Raw genomic sequence first — 8,193 nt, 5'->3', positions numbered from 1 at the left:
TAATCCAATGGCACCAGCTTGGGTGTGAGGAAGACTTTCCACTGGAGTTCTCCCATTCACTGAGTTTCCACTGTGAGCAAAGGGCCCGCTACAGTGACCATCCTGTCACTGGGTGCTCAGATCACAAAGTAACTGAATTAATATGTCAAACAAATCCTGTGTAAGTTAAGCCCCAATTCATCTACCATTTAACTAATATTTTTCTCGCAAATATTTTCAGTTGGTTATTTGTTGCTAAGTCCTCGTTTTCTTCTTTCTAAAATATTGCATTCATAATAATAACAAGAGCTCGTGTTTATGAATTACTTACATATGCCAGTCAATGTTCTAAAGACCATGCATGTCTTAACTCACTTCATTTTCAGAGTTAATGGATTAAAATAGATGAAGGTGAGTTCTAAACAAAAGAATATTTCGTCCGCTCTGTCTCCGCCGCTTAAAGTTGTATCTGTTGCATGATGCAATGCTCACTGAGTGTATGCTGTTGAAACTCCGTTATACAAAGGACAAAAGTGAAGAGTATGGAAGTCTATGATCCAAGATCATCTTAGTTACCTTTTCCTTTGCTGGGATTAAATATCCAGACAACAGGGACTTCGGGAAGAAAAGACTTATTCTGCACCACAGTTCGAAAGTCCAATCCATCCTGAGGAGGAAGCCCTGGCAGAGGACCTGGAGGCAGCTGGTCTCGTTGCATCCACGGGGAAGCAGAGAGGAAAGTGAATGTTTGTTCATTTTCTCCTTCCCTTCAGCCCTGTGCCCTAGCCCATGGGATGGCATCCTCCCATTTAGGGTGGGTCTTCCAACCTCAACAGATGCGATCTAGACATGCCTTCACGCACTTCTCTCACACTTTCCTCCTCCGATAAGTTGACAGTCAGTACTAACCATCACAGAAGATGTTATTAAATCAATCAATAGTTCAGACCTAAGGGCTTATGGTGCTATTCAGTGGATTCAGTGGTGACCAGTTACTAGATCTTCCCAAGCACACACATTTTTTTCCATGATACTTGACGGTTTCTAATTGAAGATGTCTCATTGCAGAAAATCATGAAAGCTAGGAAATAAGACCTTTCTATTTAAAATAGGCACAGTTAACATTTCAGAATGGTTCAATACCGCTGATAAATTTCAATAGTTTAACTACTGGGTTAAAGTGCATGAACTCAGGGATATGTGCCTGGAACTGACAAAACAGAGCCTGCTGTCCTCATTAAAAAGCAGGGCCAGCTCATTGTGGTTTCAAATTACATTTCACCAGCGGCTAATGAAGTTGAATGTTTTCCCATAAGTTTATTACCTATTTAAATGCATTCTTTTGAAAATTATCTATTCGTATCTTTATTTAATTTTTTTGAGAGTGTACATGAGTGCTCAATTTACGTCATTTCTGCCCTTCCCTCTTCCTCTCTCCCTCCCACCTCCTTTCCAAGTCATGACCTCATCTATGGTCATTATTGTAGCACATACTGATATGTCTTTCATAAAAAGACAAGGGGGGGTATGTTCTGGTGGAGGTGTGGTGAGGTATGGGGAAACGGGGTGCCTCAGTGGGCCCATGCTGCGGAACCCCTTCCTCCTGAGCCACATGCAGGTATAGTATAGAATAGAATTTATTCAGGACATGGGGAGGGGAATTAAGAGGGCAGTAGAGACAGAGAAAGGCAGAGAGAAAGAGAATAGGAAAGTAGAGAGGAGTAGAGGCCGGCCTTGAGCAAGTTCGGAGAGGGGCAGGGGTGGTGGTGAAGGGAATGGGGAGAGATCGGGAGCAAGAAGGGAAGATCGAGAGAGAGAGAGAGAGAGAGAGAGAGAGAGAGAGAGAGAGAAGAAGAGGAGGAGGAGGAGGAGGATGAGGAAGAGGAGGAGGAGGAGGAAGAGGAGGAGGAGGAGGAGGAGCAAGCAGCCCCTTTACAGTGAGTCAGGCCTACCTGGCTGTTGCCAGGTGACTGTGGGGTGGAGCTTAGACAAAATGCTAACACATACATACATTCAAAAAATATCTACCGAGATCATTTAGTGTTGCTCCTAATGTGGTTATAACCAACCACTTGAGATTGGATAACCAATCAGCCAGGAACAAACGCTAGAAACAGCAGCCACTGTTTGCCGGTAGCCCTGAATCTCAGGATGAGGCTTTGGAAACTCTCCCCCATTCCCCAATAGCTTGTTTGCCAGTGTGGTTGTTTGTTTAAATAATCGAGCTTGCATGGGCGTGGCTACTCTTTCCTTCTCAGAAAACACCTGAGCAGGGCAGCAGGTATCCTGTTCTGGTTCTTAAAAGCTTTCCACCTTCTCTTCTCCGGCATTCCCTGACATGTCCTAAAGTAAAGGATTTGTGTTGTAGACGTACCAACTGGGGCGAGGCACTCACTCCACACACACGTATTCTCTCCATTGCAACAAGCTCTGGGTCTGCTTAGTAGCCTCCATCTGCTGCAAAATGGAGCTTCCATAAAGGATTTGTCAGTCGGTACAAGGATACATATTTAGAACACAGTTAGGAGCTATATTTATTCGGGAACGTGTAGTAGTGGGTCGCCTCTGGAGTCTATAGCTTCTTCCGGCATGGGTAGTTGGTTATGTTTTTCGTGTCAGGCACATATTCCCTCCTACTGAGCAGGCCTTAAATCCAATCAGAAAGCTGTTCATTGGCCACGAAATGAAAATGCCCCTAGCACACCATAGGGAATATCTTGCCAAGGAAATCACTGTTTGGCTCACAGGCTTTAGAGCTGGGTAGGACTTTTCTCCCTTGACAGCTTACACAGCTCCGTTGGGTACTGTGAGAGCTTAGACCTCAGGGGGCGGCATTCCAGTCAGTCTCAGTTCCGTTTCTCTAAGTTCTGTGTCTGAAATGAGTGGGGTTTTCACCAATAGGGTCTTACCTCACATTCTGGGAGGCTTTTGGTTGACTGTGTGGAAAGAGACTCTAGCATATTGGGTGGAAGTGAATTTCTGGTTGTACCAGGGCTCAAACTTGGCTGCCTTCAGGTCCAGCCAAATCAGTCTATTAGATACATTATGCTGATTATTGACCAGAGAGATTGGGGTTGGGTCCAAATCACCTGTCACCGGTGTGATGGGGTCCCTTGGTGACTGATACTCAAGTGATTCCCTTATTGAAGCTCCAATATTGAAGCTGGGGTTGGGAGTGGAAAGGCAGCACTGAGCAAGGGGCCAGGTAGATCTCTGAAAATAGTACAGCTCCAGGCTGGAGCACATTCACGTGATACAGCAGGGTCTTGGGGAACAGAATGGAGGGCAGGGGTGAAGAGCCTGAGTTTGATTAACCAAAAAAGCAGATAGATACAGCTACTATATCTATAGATAGATATAGATACTGCATGGACCTGAGCCTGGAGTGGTGACATGGGATTTTTGACGAACATCAAATAATCATATGCATTTATGGGGTACGGTGTGGTATCTGCAATATGAACTGACCACAAGCACTGGCCTCTCAAGCACTGAGATTACAGGCGACAATCACAAGGCTCAGCCACTGTGCCCTACGCTGGCCGTGTATGCTGTACAAACTCAAACTTAGTTCTCCTAATTTTGAGTCCCTGTTCTCCAATCTTGTACTCACGTCTCTTCAATAAGAAGTACATTTATAAAAGGACTAGAAGAAAGCATGCAGGAAACCCTCCATGAAAGTACAGGCAATAGATAATAAAAACAAAAATAGACAGATTTATATCCACCTAAGATGTTTCTGCACAGTGAAGGGGACAGTCAATCAGCAGGCTAAAGACAACTTACAGAATGAGAAAATTTGCAAACTATCTGACAGATTAATATTCAGGACCAATAAAGATCTAAGAAAACTGTATTGGCAAATCAACCCCAATTTACAAGTGGAGAAGGATATTAATAGAGAGAGAGCTCCCTCCTCCCACACCGTGTCTTTCCAGGCTCCAGTTGTGATGGGAGCTGCATCTGTGCTCCCTTTTGCTCAATCTCACTGACTTAGGAGAACTAACTTTGAGTTTCTACAGCATGTACGGCGAGCGTAGGGCACAGTGGCTGAGCCCTGTTGTCACCTGTAATCTCAGTGCTTGAGAGGCCGAGGCACACAGTGAGCACAGGCTTGGTACAGAAGACGGAGTGAGATTCTCTCCCAAAAGCAGTCAATAATAAGTTGCAGATACGGACACATTCCCAAGATCCCAGATACTGAGGATCTGAAACAGGAAGAGAAATCTGAGGCCAGACTTGGCTACATGCAAGACACTGCCTCAAAAGAAGTAATAGCCATCTGCCATTTTCTGAGTCACCAGAGGATGGGTGTTTACAGCGATGTAAGCACAGTAATGACAAAGTTATAGAAATGTTAACTAGCCCAGTGTGGTCAGTTCATATTGCAGACACCACACCGTACCCTATAAATGCATATGATTATTTGATGTTCGTCAAAAAATACGTTTAAGATGAAAATGGCACTGCTGAGACCATGTTGGTGGTACATACCTTTAATCACAGCGTTTGGGAGGCAAGGCAGAGAGATCTCCATAAACTCAAGGCCAGCCTGTCTCTATACCAAGTTCCAGACCAGACAAAGCTATGTAATGATACTGTATCTCAAATAAAAAGAGAGAGACAGAGACAGAGACAGAGACACAGAGAGAGGACAGAAGGGAGGGAGGAAGGAAGGAAGGAAGGAAGGAAGGAAGGAAGGAAGGAAGGAAGGAAGGAAGAGTGGAGGTTCCAATATGCTTGGCCCAGGGAGTGGCACTATTAGGAAGTGTGAAGTGTGGCCTTGTTGGAGGAAGTGTGTCCCCTTGGGGGTGGGCTTTAAGACCTTCCACCTAGCTGCTTCTCCAGTGCCATGCCTGCCTGAATGCTGCCATGTTTGACCCGATGATGATAATGGACTGAACCTCAGTGAACCATCCCCAATTAAATGTTGTCCTTTATAAATGTGACCTTGGTCATGGTATCTATGCACAGCAATGGAAACCCTAACAAGACAGACAAACAGACAGACAGAGAAAGAAAGGAAAGAGGAAAAAAGTATTTCTGATAATTTGATGATCAAACTGGATAAATGTATAAAATTATCACACTGTAGTCAGCAAATGTGTAAAATTTAAAAGAATACAAAGAAGTGCCTTGATCAGGGGTAGTTTTAAAAGGTGTATGCTCACTAAAGCTTTGTTAAATGGACACTCTTTCCTGTCATCAATTTACATCCTCCCAACAACTCTTCAAGTATAGGTGACATTTGAAGAAAACGTCATTGTTTACTAACTATATGACTAACTATAATAACATGGAGATGCTTTTAAAGCCTAAAAAGGACAGTGAAGACTAACTGCAGAGCTCCCTCCATGATGAGCTGTCACACGTGTGCGTACTCCTTCTCCACTCCCACAAGCAACCTCCCCCTTGTGATGCTCTGGGTCAAACAAGGTCATTCACACACAGGTCAGAACACTAGGGTTCCAGTCACATTTTGACAAGTATTAAAGTCAAAAATACATTCTAGAGTAGTGGTTCTCAACCTCCCTGGTGCTGAGACACTTTGATGCAGTCCCTCCTGTTGTGGTGACTCCCAACCATAAGATTATTTTGTGGCTACTTTGTAAGTGTAATTTTGCTGCTGGAATGAGTGGCAATGGGAATATCTACGTGCAGGATACATGATATTCAGCCACAAAGGGGTCATGGCTCGCAGGCTGAGAACCATTGCTCTGGAGCCTTGAGATTAGCAAGTATCCAAAAAACGCTCTGAAAAATAAGCTAAGAAAGCCTAAGGTAAAAGGGGGGGAAAAAAGGAAGAAGTAGAGAAAGGAGGTCTTTCAAAGTCCTGCTCATCCTAAGCAAAAGTATGTGAAGATAGCCAGCCAATGAGTGAGATGCCACAGTCAACTTTCACAGGCAGAACCAAGAGGAAGAGGCCAAGTAACTGGATCCAGATGATCAGGATATGAATCAGGTACCAAGATGTGTGTTTGGAAAGTACTACACAGGAAACTCAACACCAAATGGTCTGAGACAGATTGAAACCTGTTATTAACCACTGTTAGGGAACTATTTTTGAGCAAAAAAAATTGCCTTTTGTTGAAAATAGGTTCTTTTCCCACATAATATATTTTAATTATGGTCTCGGCTCCACTACTCCTCCCGGTTCCTCCCCACTTCTATCTGGATTCACTCTCTCATTAGAAAAGAACAAGCTTCTAAGAGTTAATTAACAAATAAAATATAATAAAATAAAGTAGAAAGTTGGACAAGACAAGAAGACAAGGAAAAGAGCCCAAGAGAGGACATGAAAATCAGAGATCCTCATATAATCACTCATATACTCAGGAATCCCATAGAAACGCTACTCAGGAAGCCATAACATACATATACATACACACACACACACACACACACACACACACACACAGGACCTTGTACACACACACACAAACACATATTATATATATATATATATATATATATATATATATATAATATGTGTTTGTGTGTGTGTGTGTGTGTGCAGGCACATATATATATATATGGTTCCGGTTCTGGGTCACCCAAGCAGTGTTAGATATGGAGTCCATGTGATGGAGTGGGTCTTAAGTCAACTCAGATAGTTGTCTGTCACTCTCACAAGCTTTGTGCCATCATTATGCTAGCATATCTATCCTAGCAGGCAGGACACCACATCCAAGGGTTTATGTATTACCTGATGTTTATGTTTCATTTTTTTTTGGTAGAGATGAACATACATTTCTAATGCAGATAATTTTATCAATATACATGAACCCATGCATTAATAACTCATGGACATTGCAAGTCATTTGCATAAAATAGACAGATTTTAATTTGATGCAATCGATTTAAAAGTAAGTATGTACCCATAAAAGACCTTTTTCCCCTCTAGAGAAATACACATTAACTAGAAAGGAAGATGAGGGATGAGCCCATGATATGCAAATAGAGGATCTGTGAATCCCCTACAAAAGCTCCTGCAGGGAGGGAGGGTGCCTGGTGAGACCGATGCCCGATGGCAAGGTGGCAGATTTAAAGACCCAGAAACCGGGGCTGGGGATTTAGCTCAGTGGTAGAGCACTTGCCTAGCAAGCGCAAGGCCCTGGCTGGGTTCGGCAAGGCCCTGGCTGGGTTCGGCAAGGCCCTGGCTGGGTTCGGTCCCCAGCTCCGGAAAAAAAAAAAACCAAAAAAAAAAAAATAAATAAATAAAGACCCAGAAACCTGACCATCATCAAACACCCAAAAGTGAAGTTTGCAACCTCGCTCTTTCTGATTCGTCTGCTTCAAAGAACTCGGATGACTTCAGGCCTAGCACTTATCCTGCTCTTGATAATTTTCTGTTATAGTTTCGCATGTTTCTTTATAAAACTTCTGTAAGATTTCGCAGTCAGAGTCATTTTACAGAAGAAGCTGACAGTTAAACAGCCAATACATTATGACTCTTAGATCCAGTCCTGAAGCACACATTCCAAATTTGTTAGCTTCATATCATACTTGGCTCTATTTTACATTTAATGTTGAATAAACTCATCCTTAGCCTTCACATCCTTTTGCATGTGCCAAAGGGGTGTTGAGATGCACTTCGTGACCCATCCTATATTTTATTTATTTTATTTTATCTCATTTTATTATTTTGTGTATGGGCTTCTGTATGCCTGTATGACTGTGCACCACATACATGTAGTCCCCTGGAGGCAAGAAGATATTGGATCCCCTGGAACTTGAGTTATGTGTGGTTGTGAGCTACCATACGGGTGCTGGGAATCGAACCTGGGTCTTCTGTGTGAACAAGTACTCTTAGTCACTGTCCCAATTCTCTAGTCCACACTCACCTTTTTAGTTGAGGCAGTCGGTGCTTGTAATTATTGCTCCTACAGCTTTTTAGTCCCTGTCATCACTATCTTAAGTATTCTTACTTGCTGCTGTAGCCAGGAGTCTGGTTTTTTTCCCTCTGAACAATCTTGCCTGGCCTTAATTATTTTTTCACACAAAAGTCGATAAAAGACAAGTAATGGATCTTAAATCACAAGTTCACTTCATGTCATCCTCTCAGGCCAAAAGAGATTCCTTCTTTCACAAAAAAGGCAGTTCATGACAGAAATACTAAGCTAATTAAATAGTGAAAATGGCAGCCACAGCAGGGGCTGCCCAAGAGATGGCTCCAGAGATAACGGAACTCGTCCCACGCCTGGTGGCTTGAGT

The sequence above is a fragment of the Rattus norvegicus genome, chromosome 18 (genome assembly GCF_021556685.1).
Source record: "Rattus norvegicus strain SHRSP/BbbUtx chromosome 18, alternate assembly SHRSP_T2T, whole genome shotgun sequence".
Classification (NCBI taxonomy): domain Eukaryota; kingdom Metazoa; phylum Chordata; class Mammalia; order Rodentia; family Muridae; genus Rattus; species Rattus norvegicus.
Note: the sequence above shows the minus strand (reverse complement) of the source record.